This window comes from Zea mays, chromosome 1 (genome assembly GCF_902167145.1).
Source record: "Zea mays cultivar B73 chromosome 1, Zm-B73-REFERENCE-NAM-5.0, whole genome shotgun sequence".
NCBI lineage: Eukaryota > Viridiplantae > Streptophyta > Magnoliopsida > Poales > Poaceae > Zea > Zea mays.
In genome coordinates, this window is record NC_050096.1 from 99,377,373 (window position 1) to 99,390,362 (window position 12,990).

Consider the following 12,990-nt stretch of genomic DNA (forward strand, 5'->3'; position numbering starts at 1 on the left):
ATCACGAAGGTCGCACCTTCGTGATTAGACTTACAAAATAATACGAAGTAATATATAAAACATGAAACATTAAAGATAAATATATAAGAAATAGATAACATCATTCACATATTTTATTATATGAATCTAAAATGTCAGAACATAATGTTTAGGTACATTTATACCTTTGCCTTGACAAATAATAATTCCCGAGCAATGCGTTTGCAATCACAGGAATGCGTGAACAGTAAAGGAATACTGTTCACTATTTATAGACACAGGACACAACCTGTAAGGAATTACAATCATGCCCCTTATAAAAGTTTACAACAATGACTCAGACCCTTATGGACTAAAAGGTCATTCTATCTTTAAGTCGGTTCGATCCTTCATCTTCGGATATGCTATAACACCGAAGCTTCATGAGTGGTAGCTTCGGTCATCATGTATAAGCAGCTTTAGCCGAAGCTGTTTCTTCCTGCAGGACCTTCGGCGACGAAGCATGGTCCCAACAACATAATATTTGGTTCTACTAACCAAAAGTCTTGTGAAGAGTTTAGCAGGGTGATGACTCAAAAGTTTGAGATGTCGATGATGGGCGAGTTAAGCTATTTCCTTGGGTTCCAAGTGAATCAACTCAAGGATGGGACCTTCATCTCCCAAACGAAGTACACGCAAGACTTGATCAAGCGATTTGGGATGAAGGACGCCAAGCCCGCAAAGACTCCAATGGGAACCGACGGACACACCGACCTCAACAAAGGAGGTAAGTCCGTTGATCAAAAGGCATACTGGTCCATGATAGGGTCCTTACTTTATTTATGTGCTAGTAGACCGGATATTATGCTTAGCGTATGCATGTGTGCTAGATTTCAATCTGATCCAAGGGAGTGTCACTTAGTGGCTGTGAAGCGAATTCTTAGATATTTAGTCGCTACGCCTTGCTTCGGGATCTGGTATCCAAAGGGCTCTACCTTTGACTTGATTGGATATTCAGACTCCGACTATGCTGGATGTAAGGTCGATAGGAAGAGTATATCGGGGACGTGCCAATTCTTAGGAAGGTCCCTGGTGTCATGGAGTTCTAAGAAACAAACTTCTGTTGCCCTATCCACCGCTGAGGCCGAGTACGTTGCCGCAGGACAGTGTTGCGCGCAACTACTTTGGATAAGGCAAACCCTCCGAGACTTTGGCTACAATCTGAGCAAAGTCCCACTCCTATGTGATAATGAGAGTGCTATCCGCATGGCGGATAATCCTGTTGAGCACAGCCGCACAAAACACATAGACATCCGGCATCACTTTTTGAGAGACCACCAGCAAAAGGGAGATATCGAAGTGTTTCATGTTAGCACCGAGAACCAGCTAGTTGATATCTTTACCAAGCCTTTAGATGAGCAGACCTTTTGCAAGTTGCGTAGTGAGCAAAATGTCTTAGATTCGCGGAACTTGGATTGATTTATAGGATACATGTGTTTTATGCCTTGATCATGTTCCTTAAGCATTTAGTTGTTTATTTATGGTGCTTAAGTTGTACAAGCACTCCCCGGACCTTACAAGTCCATTTGCAAGTGATGCACAAATTTAGGGGGAGATGTGCTACAACTTGACCCTTTGAGACTAATTGTGTGCTTGAGTTTGCTTAATTTAGTCTCAAAGGAGGTTTGAAAGGGAAAAGGTGGACTTGGACCATGCAAGACTTCCACTGCACTCCGATGAAAGAGTAACTTATTCCAAGTTCATCTTTGTACTCTTATTGCCTTTTTACTCTTAGTTGAAGATTTTGGTGAGGCAATGGGGTTAAAGGGCCAAAATTGATCCCGTTTTGGTGCTTGATGCCAAAGGGGGAGAAAATAAGGCCAAAGCAACAAATGGATCAGCTACCACTTGAGAATTTTGAAAATAGTAGAATAGAGCTTTTGATTTGTCAAAAATCTCTTATTGTCTCTTTTGTCAAAAGTTGGCCACTTGTGGGGAGAATGGTTGATTATGGGAAAAAAGGGGGAGTTTTTGAAATCTTTGATCAATTACTATTGGAACAACTCTCTTTATGTCTCAACAAGTGTGTTTGACTTAGAGATAGGAAATTGAGTTTGATCTGCAAAAACAAACCAAGTGGTGGCAAAGAATGATCCATATATGCAAATTTGATTCAAAACAAATTCGTGTTCTCATTTGAATTGATGTTGCACTTCTTTTAGTTGCTTTATGTTGTGTTGGCATAAATCACCAAAAAGGGGGAGATTGAAAGGGAAATGTGCCCTTGGGCCATTTCTAAGTATTTTGGTGATTTAGTGTCCAACACAAGTGCTTAAGTGATAAACTATGCCAAATGATGGATAAGGTGCAAATCAATACAAAGGTAAGATTCTAGACTTAGTACATTGGTTTTTGTGTACTAACAGGTTTGTCTAAGTGTTAGAATTAGAGAAAATACAATTGGAAAAGCGTGGCTCGAAGCAGCCAAGAGTCTGCTCAGTCTGGGTGCACCGGACTGTCCGGTGGTGCACCGGACAGTGTCCGGTGCGCCAGGCTGACTCAGGCGAACTTGCTGCTCTCGGGAAATCATCGGCGGCGTACGGCTAAAATTCACCGGACTGTCCGGTGGTGCACCGGACTGTCCGGTGAGCTAACAGTCGACCGGGCCAACGGTCGGCCGTGGAATCCCCGCGCGACGCGTGGCAGAGCCAATGGTCAGAAGGGGGCACTGGACTATCCGGTGTACACCGGACAGTGTCCGGTGCGCCAACGGCTAGGAATATGCAACGGTCGGCTTCGCCAAATAAGGAAAGAGATCCGCACCGAACAGTGTCCGGTGGTGCACCGGACTGTCCGGTGCGCCAGGCGATAGAAGGCAAGAATTGCCTTCCTGGAATGCTCTCAACGGCTCCTAGCTGCCTTGAGGCTATAAAAGGGACCCCTAGGCGCATGGAGGAATACACCAAGCATTCTCTAAGCATTCCTAAGCACCAAGACTTCGATTCCGCGCATTTGATTCTTTGTGATAGCAACTAGAGCTCCATTTGAGTTGTGAACTCGTCGGGTTGTGTTGTGAGCTCTTGTTGTGACTTGTGTGCATGTTGGTACTCTGATTTTGTGTCTTGTGTGCGTTGCTCATCCCTCCCTTACTCCGTGCTTCTTTGTGAACATCAAAGTGTAAGGGCGAGAGGCTCCGAGTTGTGGAGATTCCTCGCAAGCGAGATATAGTAAAGTGAATGCAAAACACCGTGGTATTCAACTGGGTCTTTGGACCGCTTGAAAGGGGTTGATTGCAACCCTCATTCGTTGGGACGCCACAACGTGGAGTAGGCAAGTGTTGGACTTGGCCGAACCATGGGATAAACCACTATGCCATCTCTGTGTTGATCTCTTTATGGTTATTGTGTTGTGCAAGTTCTCCTCTCTAGCCACTTGGCTTATTCGTGCTAACTCCTAATCAAGTTTTGCGGATTAAGTTTCAAGTTTTTACAGGATCACCTATTCACCCCCCCTCTAGGTGCTCTCAGCAACCTCGATCAAGACTTCACCGCGGTTGCACCGCAGACACCAATGGGCACCCGGTCCCAAACGGGTGTCCCCTTGGCCGGCGTGGGCTGCGCCGCTCTCGCGGATCATCTCCGTGCGGTGTCATGGCCTCCTAAGTTCCAGCCACACCTGCCGGAAAAGTACGACGGAACGTCGATCCCGTCGGAGTTCCTGTAGGTGTACGTCACAGCCATCACGGCAGCAGGTGGGAACACAGCTGTGATGGCGACGTATTTTCATGTTGCCTTGTCTGGACCTGTGCGGACCTGGGTCATGAACCTCACCCCAGGGTCAGTCTACTCCTAGGAAGAGCTCTGCGCGCGGTTCGTTGCGAACTTCGCCAGTTCTTACCAGCAGCACGGTGTCGAGGCCCACCTCCATGCGGTGAGGCAGGAGCCCGGGGAGACTCTTTGGAAGTTCATCTCCCGCTTCACCAAAGTGCGAGGTACTATACCTTGCATTTCTGATGCTTCCATCATCACGGCCTTCCGACAGGGAGTACGTGATGAGAAAATGCTGGAGAAGTTGGCCACACATGACGTGGAAACTGTCCCCACACTCTTCGCTTTGGCCGATAAATGCGCCAGAGCCGCCGAGGGCCGAGCTTGGCACTCGGCCCCACAAACCAGAGCTGCCCAGTCGGGTGGCTCGGGTGCCGTCCCCCGAGACGGAAAGAAGAAAAAGAAGAAGGATCGCGACTACCAAGAAGACGCGGTCCACCGCTCTGGTTGTCGCAGCCACGACCGGAGGCCTGGGCCACCGCAACAAACGTCCATGGCCATAGAGGGGTAACAGCGGCTCATGCCCTGTGCATCCCAATGATCGCCACAGTGCCGAGGAGTGTCGCGAGATCATTGACCTCGTGAAACGCGTCAGTGAGCGGCGCGAGCAGTCTTCCAAAGATGGCTCCCCACCTCGTCGCCGACCTGGCAAAGAAAAGGTGGATGACAGCGAGGTGGCCCCGGCTGAACGGGACCTCGGGTATCAGTCACCCGAAGGGGACCTGAAGGATGTCTTAGCCGGAGGCTCCTACTCTGGTGGAGACAATTAGACGAACCCCCATAAGGACCCCGTGCTCCGCGACCTACGGAGCTGAAGCCTGCCTTCCTCCGAAAGCCCTTCTGGACTCCCCATGGTTCCAGACTTCCGACATGTTCGCACAGGAATGGCCACAGCCAAAGATGAGGGGCCCCTCGTCAAACGCAGATGGGAACCCAGGGTCGGGACCTAGTCCTACGGCAAGTACCGAACCAAGAAGGGCTCCACAACTCTCCCCCAGCTAGGAGGGACCCTTCAAGGTAACGGGAATACGCCGACCCGAGGGTGATGTCACACCCGGGTTTTAGGGACACCAAGACCCGGGCGCGAACATAATCACCAGGTGTGCTGGGACCAAGTCTCACACATATGATGAATCATGGCACATGATCGAATGTCACATCTTTACTACTTAACAGGAATTCTATACAAAATAAATAATTACATCATAAGGAGACAACGGTCCAGCAACCCAAAGTTGACTGGGAGACGACGACCTAGACCTCTCACGAACACATCGCAGCATCCTCCATGCGCCTCATCCTGTGGTACCTGTTCTTGACCTGTGGGGGGTGTGAGACAGCAAGAGTGAGCTCACATACGTTCATCGCTCAACAAGTTGTGGGGAATAATGTGCATGAACTCGCCAAAGGTGGGAGCTCACGTGAAGTGTAAGGCTTACCAAAGAGGATGGTTAGAGCTGAGCATTGCTTTTAAAGTTGGTCAAAATTTTATTAGCAGTTACTAAGTATAAGTAAATACCAACCCAATTAAATAGTAGAACAGAAGTAACAACATCACCCACGATGCAATGCATATGACAAATTGAATTTAAGTTCCATAGATTAATCATGTGAGTGTCTGAGCTGCTCATGACCATGAGCACGGCTAGTATACCAGTTTTACACTCTGCAGAGGTTGCGCATCTTTACCCACAAGTCATGTTACCCATCTGCCAAGGGATCGCGACTTCCCATACACCTCTACCGAGGAGGCGAGGCAGGGTAACACTACGAGGCCTTTACAAAGTTCCACTAGCTTCAGAAAACCCGCTACAGTTTATAGGAAGCTCCAATGCAGGAATCCCTTGCAGGACCGCCATCGCAGCAAAATCCTCTCGAGGGCCTCCCTACACTGACCACTCCCCTACTGCCCTTGCCCCTTTCGGGTAAGGTAGTCTTCCACTAGCTTTCCTAATTAATCGGCCAAGGGCGTCCCATTAAACCCTTGTGGTAGCACTGTTTTCCCGATTGGTTCTCCATGTTCCCATTAACATAATGATCTTATCATGAACATAAAATAATGACAGATAATAAAAAGTGTAATCATGAGTCATAAATATCTTTATACCCAAATCCACATAAAGCAATAGCATGTACTACCCAAAAATTTAGTAGTAAAACCAGTGGTGAAACAAGGTATAAAGATAGTCAAATCTAGGGTAACCTATTGGGTCCCAGCAAAATTAACCTATGCAGATCATTATAATTAATAAGAACATGAATGGGTAAAGAAGTGATCAAGGGCACAACTTGCCTGGCACTTGAGATTCCAGGTACCAACTTGCTCTTCAGATGACTCGTGACCTCGCTCTAGTCGTAGCAATACAAACAAACATTGTATAGGCAAAAATTAACATTACACCAAACATAAGAATGAACTGAATAGTAATAATCTACGTGTTGCTACGAGATCGTGGGAACGCGAACCACTAAAGTCGGAGTTAGAGTTATTAAGTTAGGATTTTCTGAAGTTATTTAATGCCTAGAATAGAGTTATTTATGTGGATAATTTTAAATCAAGTTTCATGGTTGGACAAATATACCAGGTGATAAACAATAGTTAAACAAAATAAATGCCACTGGAATAAATCAATTTGGAGTTATATATTTTAAATTATGAATTTCTAATGGTTTTATGTGCTTAAATTAGGATTAACTGAAGAATTAATTTTCTTACTGTTGTCATGCCAAAACAGAGACTCTAAGTTTTAAAGAATAATATTACAAAATTTTAGAAACTGGAATGGCTCAATTTGGACTAAAAATGGATTTTCTATGATTTATACCAGTTCTAGGGTTTATTTTCATATTTAAAATCTAATTTCTAATTCGTTTAATCGATTTAACACAGTTCTGGATCGGGCCTCGATTTCCAGAGAAGTCAGGGGCCCAGGCGTAAATGTAACCGAGACTCATAACACTGCAGAGGTGGACGGCGGGTTAAATCCTAAATAGTCCAGGGGCTCTTTAAGAAAAGTGCACGACGAAGGTGTATCCTGGATTGCCAGCCATCCGATCAACAATCGAGGGCTCGGATTAAATCGTGGGTGGTCATGAAGTCGTCATCCCCCGACCCAATCCTAGCCGCCCGATCCTAAATCTACGGGTGAGATTTTAAGTGGGCGAGATTGACTAGGGACCGCTCGATCCAAACCCACGGCCCGGATCCATTCCTCGAAGCGGTACGTAGTCGTCTAATCCTGGCCGTTAGTTACGCGATCGACGAACAGGGGTCATCTTCTTTCTCACGCACTGAAACCCGGCGGCGCTCTGCTCCCCAACGGCGGAGAGTTGGCCGGAGTTTGCCATCTCCGCGCACAAGCACCCAGACGCCAATTCCCTAGTGCTACACGTAAAGCGGAATAAGGCGATCTCGATTGAGGGCTCCTTACCAGATTTCACAGTGTGAAGAGCTCGGCCCACGGTGAGCGGCGGATCCACGACGATTGCGTCGCGCCGGTGAGAAATTAGCTCGCCCCGCCGCCGGATTCGCTCTGTCGAGCCCACGAACAGCCTCACCACACTCCTGCGATGCACCACACCCCGACACAGCGCGAGTCTCACCTCTCCAACCATGGTGACACCCCCGGTCGCATGCGTATATATATCCACAGCCTGCGCGTGATTCCCGGCCACGGACTCCCAACGAGTTGCGCGGGTCATGCGGTACCCAACCCGCGACTTCCGCGCGTTAGGTAGGGAGGAAATCCCGGGTTCCGTTGAAGTGCCCCATGCGGCGGCGAAGGAATCGCGTAGCGCTGTTTTGGCCTTGAGTCCGATACAGGGGAGGGGGACGTAGCTGACACAAAGGGGCCACACGCCAGTAACCCAGCCGCACGCGGTGAGCCTGCCCCCAGGGTCCACCCGCCAGTGAAGAAAGGAAGAAGGGAAGGGGAGAAGTGGGCCGACGGGAGATTGGGGAAATGGGCCGGCCAGGGAAGAAAGGGCCCAGGCGCCAGAAATTCTCTTTTTCTTTAATTTTCTTCTTCTCCTATTTTCAATTCTAAATTTGAATCTCAAGTATGGTTTTGAATTTTGTACTCAAATTAAAGGTAGATTTTAATCCTACCAATATGGTTGAGTTTATGCATTTGTAAATTTTGTTTTATATTTTATATTATCTCTTTCTTTCTCCTTTTTCCTCAAATCGACTTCTCATTATCATTTTATTTAATTCATATTATTATTGCTTTTAATGCACAAACAAAAATCCAATATGATGCAATGGTTTATTTGTGTCTTATTAAGGATCTACTCTTTTTTTTACATGAGTGGTCACATGTAATGATAACTAGAGGCACACATACATATATAAAGGAAACAATTTCTCCTTTTATTCTTCCTTACAAAGTGGGTATTACAGGTGACCGTCTAGCTACGATTGAGGGAGTGCCTCACCCCGATGCCGGAACATCTCTGTATGTTCTATCCATAGAGCAAGTCGGAGGGGTCGATTTAGTTTCCCTTTTGTAACTAGGTAGCTCTTACGTGTACGCCAACCCAGTGGGGTCCGTCCCCATAAACCCGGCCTGTTGGTCTACACCTATGCATGATGAGTTATAAAGAAAAATTACCCCCTCAGTTGAGCCTCTATGATAGTTCCATCTCGCTGCTCCATGGTCTTACCTTGCAGTTTTTCAGATAATACTTTTTATCTAACCCGCCCGTACAGTTCCCATCTGTCCTAACGTGACGACATCCGAATTGAGCAGCCAGGCTTGCAGTTTAGGGCCCCGATACGAAAGTTGGGAGGTCCGACATCCTGGGAGTCGGCTCTAGAGAATGGGACCCTGTTCCATGGGGTGGTCCGAATCCTGTGTGGCCGCTTAGCCTGGTTTCGTACCCAAAAGCCTGCACACTCCAACACTCCATGACGGATACCTAGTATTTGGGGTCCGACAACCTCGGGTCCGGAGCTAGAGAATGGACATTAGTCTCCTAGGGTGGTCCGGAGCCTGTGTAGCCGCTCAGCCTGGTCCTGTACCGTGGGCCTGCACGCTCCACCATCCTGCGACAAGTGCCCTAGTATCTAGAACCGCGACCCAAGGGGGTCCGAATACGCAACTTGGCCACCCGGACTGAAACCTTTGAGTCCCGAGCATGTATCAAAGGATGGCTAATATCAGGCAGGGGACCCTATGGGTGTACTACTAAGGCTCCCTAGCTGAAGCTGTGTATAGATCCAGATCCCGGCGGGTTGCCCCCCGAGAGTTGTTGACAATCTTTCCAGATACGCTGGTATCCAACCTCGACACATCAAGCCTGCATTCCAGGCGGAGGGCCGGGTACCAGAGAGGAGTCAACATCATAACATCGTAGTACACAACAAGAGAAGGTGGTACATAGATAAGTGCTAATACTGCTTGATAAATAGTACTCAAAAGTACCTTGCAAAAAGCAAAAGTATTACATCTGCTTTTCAAGCAGAGCCCTAGCTCCATCTCTACTCTACAGGTATGAACTACCTCCACACCAGTAGGGTCGTGTGATAGCAAGCTCCAAGCGGCTCGCCAGCGGAGGCGACCACCTCAGCACTGACGGCGGCGGCCACCTCTGCACCGACGACTCGCCAGCAGTGGCAATCACCTCAGCGCGTGCGCCATTGTGAAACGGTCCTCGCCCCCGTCTTCCTACGGGGGGCGACAACGAGGCCATTAAAGCCAAAGAGTTAGAGGCTCGGCGGTAGGTGGCACTGATGGTCTCGCCAGCAGAGGCAACCACCTCTGCAACGGGCAGCCTCACCAGCGGCGGCGACCACCTCAGCACCGACAACAGTGGCCACCTCTGCACCGGTGGCGACGGCTGCCTTAGCATGCGTGAAGAGGTCCTCGCTCCCGTCCTCCTGCGGGAGTGAGGACAAGACCATCCAAAAACACGGCTGCCGCCCCCGTGGCGTACGACGTCTTGTACGACCCCCCGGTGCGGCCGGCGGCACGGGAGAAGCCGTGGATGTGGTAGACCTGCGCACGGCGCGACCATCGCCCGTGCGGTGGACGGACAGCCACGCCCTGACCAAGTAGCAGGAGGCAGCGCCGGAGGCGGCACCAAAGCCATCCAGGCCAAGGAGCCAGGCACGCTGCAGCTGACGGCGCCTGCAGCTGGCCAACCCCACATAGCCGAAGTTCGCCCCCTCCGCAAGGCTGGTGAACGCCCTTCTCCCCCGAATGCTGGAGGAAGAAGCGGGTCGCTAGCCCATGCGGAAGGCAGGACCCCAACTCGGCTCGCCCTCCACCCCAGCGAGGATGATGAACATCCTTGAAGCTGAGGGCGGGGGGGGGGGGGGGGAGGCCGCAGCCTAGCTCGCTTCTCTCCACCACAAGGCTGGTAGTCATCCTTGTGGATGACCACTGGGGGGAGGTTGCGGCTGAGCTGTATGATGAAAATCCTTGAAGCCTAGCGATGGCGGAAGAGCGCCAACCCCCACGGGGTTGCGCTCCTCTAACAGCAGCAAGAAGAAGACAAGATCGGCAGCACCACCACGAGCGCAAGCTCTCCGGCGGTGAGATCGCCGGAGGGGGCGACCCTGATGCGGATCCCTCCAGAGAACACCGGCGCACCCCATATGGAGGCCCAGAAGGTGGAAGGGCGCGATGAATGCAAGAGGAGCGAGACATGGCTACTTCCCGGGAGATCGACCCCTTTTTGAAGGCAGATTTCCCCACTCGCGCCCCGAAGCGTCACGAGCAAAGTCTCCCCCAACGTGCACCAGGGTTCCCACCCTATGACACGGGGGCCAGGCCCCACATGTCGTACAGACTGACCCGAAGCACGGAGAAGGCGAACCATCGCACAAGGAGCGTGCAACTGCCCCGCAGTTATGCGCCCCTTCATTTTCGAAGCAACCAGCGGTCAGGAAGGCGAACCGCCGCACAAGGAGCATGCAACCGCCCCGCGGTTATGCGCCCCTTCGTCTTTGTCGAAACCAGCGGTCAAGAAGGCGAACCGCCATGCAGGAAGCGTACAACCGCCCTGTGGTTGTGCGCCCCCTCAGCTTTGCTGCAACCAACGGTCCAACATGGGGGCCCAGGCCCACATGTCATGCAACCAGCGCACCGGTTACTGGGTGCGGAAAAATCACACCGCCGCTCGCGCCAATACCACGTCTCCTCGGGGCCATCGCGGAAGGCTAAAAAGATAGGTTTTTAGAACCAATGCAGCGCCTCGAGGCGCCCCGCGCATGGCCCAACAATGACATTAAGTACGAAGGTCACGTGCCAGTCAACCGTGGGAGTAGGCGTAGCAGTCAGCATGGCCATAGGCGGGCCGGAAGTAATTGCGTCAATAGGCGCGCAGGAGCAGCAGGCCAACCGCTAATCAAACTCTGGCCCCACCTACAGGCTCGCATCCTCCCCTGAGGCGGGCCCGGGGCCACTGTCGGTACCCTGGAACAGGGGTACCCTCTTCTACAACCTGAAGACGCTGTACACATACGACGTCTTCAGGCCACACGGAGAACAGCACCCGACCCCACCACGTGGGTAGGTCTAAAGGGCACCACGTGGCAAGGAAAGGTAATAAACCCCAGGATGCATCATTGGGTCTGGACCTCCATAGAGGGACACCGGACCCCTGTATGTACAAGTCTGAAGCTCCCGAGAAGGCATGCCGGGTCCCTCGAGTGGGCCCCAGGTCCCTCCGAGCAAGGTCCGGGCCACAACAAGGTCCCGGGGCGGAGAGGACCCCGGCATGAGTAAGGGTCCGGTGCTGGCACGTGTCCAGGCCTTACCCTACGCTCCCCAACTCGCTGCTACCACGTGGCTTGTGGCCTATGACATGAGCCAACGGGCCAAGCCTGACGTAAGGCCCCTAAGGCCGCGCAGTCTCTGCATTTATTGTAGAGAGGACGTGTCGTCTGCCACCATGCTGACAGACGATGTGCCCTCTCAGCATTTAATGCGGCATGTCCACTCCGCTGGCAGATGGTGACAGAGCCATCCTGCAGACGGCGCACATGTCCGGTCTGTTGTCAAACAATGTGTTCGTGCCATGCGGCGCACTATGCTCACCATCCCTTATACGAGAAGCTTCCCCTACACGCCGAGGATACGCAGATCTCGGGTGTCAGGGCACGAGAAGATTGCCCCAGCAGCAAATGTTTGAAGCTTCAAGCACTATATTCTTTATGTCCCTAGGCCCACATGTCTGGGCACAGTACCTTTGTGCATGCCCCCCTTTGGCTATAAAAGGGGAGGCATGCGACGTTACAAGACAGATCCAATCTTAGGTTCACTCGGACACTCACAAGTTTATACAAGCTCTCAAGCAATACATCACACAGTGGAGTAGGGTGTTACGCTCCGGTGGCCCGAACCACTCTAATCCTTGGGTGTTCTTGTGTTTCTTCCCATTTTCCAACTAACAAGAAAAACGCTTAGGCCCCTCCTCATCTTAGGATTTAGGGCGGGTGCACTCCACCACCCGGCCGAAGATTTTCTCTCCGACAGAATCCCTCAACACCTCCAACTGCCGAAGTGGCAGAAATTTTAAAGGTAATGACTGACGAAGCTTTTTCAGAAGAACTGACGAAGCTTTTTCAGAGAAAGAAGAACCTTCGGCCAAAGAAGGCAGATGGGCTGAAGAAGCGAAGAATTGGTAGTCTAATGCAAGCCATTGAAAAGACACCACCAGCAGCCTCGGCATCTAAAATAGCACCTACTGCAAGCGCTGAGGTCACTGCCGAAGCAAACACACCGACCGAAGCTGCAGCTGCTACCAAAGCTGCCAACCTGGAGGCTACCCTATCTGGAATTGATAAATTGATACTGCGTATGCCTACAGAAGAAACATCTGCGGCTGCAGAACAAGTCATGGCCCCAGTGCCTGACAAAGGGAAAGAAAATGTCGAAGCTGCTTTGGAAGAAAAAGGTTTCGATCTTTAGAACCTGGTCGGACAAGAACTATCTGAGGCCGAAAAGAAGGAGCTACAGGAATATGGCATTTTCTGTGGCTACCAGCCAGGAGCCATGCTCTTTGGTGGAATAGATGAAGAGGCCTTGGGATGTGTTCGTGACCGTACCGGGGCGAAGGTGATCGGCACTCTATCAAAGAGTGTCGGTTTTCCGAAGCTTGAAGCCAATATTAGCAGCTACCGACGACAACATATCGTCGGTAGTTTATTTTATTCCAACTTTAAGGTAAAATTCTTATGATAAAGCAAAATTTTATT